The sequence below is a fragment of the Bison bison genome, unplaced genomic scaffold, assembly GCF_000754665.1.
Source record: "Bison bison bison isolate TAMUID 2011002044 unplaced genomic scaffold, Bison_UMD1.0 scf7180017864518, whole genome shotgun sequence".
Lineage (NCBI taxonomy): Eukaryota > Metazoa > Chordata > Mammalia > Artiodactyla > Bovidae > Bison > Bison bison.
This window is the reverse complement of record NW_011495071.1, coordinates 19,958,164-19,958,399: the sequence shown is the minus strand read 5'-3', so window position 1 is coordinate 19,958,399 and position 236 is coordinate 19,958,164.

The following is a 236-nucleotide window of genomic DNA, read 5'->3' as shown; positions in this document are numbered from 1 at the left end:
AGTTAGTGGGGTTTAAAGGACCTAACCCCTGATTACCAGGTATTAAAACTGTTCTTATGGGAAAATGCCTATCCACTTCCAATCCACTGGCCTAAAGTCAGCTACTAAGTTAGTAGCTTTCTCTATAAGCTTTATTGAGTTCATTTTGATTTAATTTCTGCCTTATCATGCTGCTGCTGCTGCTGCTGCTAAGTCGCTTCAGTCGTGTCTGACTCTGTGCGACCTCATAGACGGCA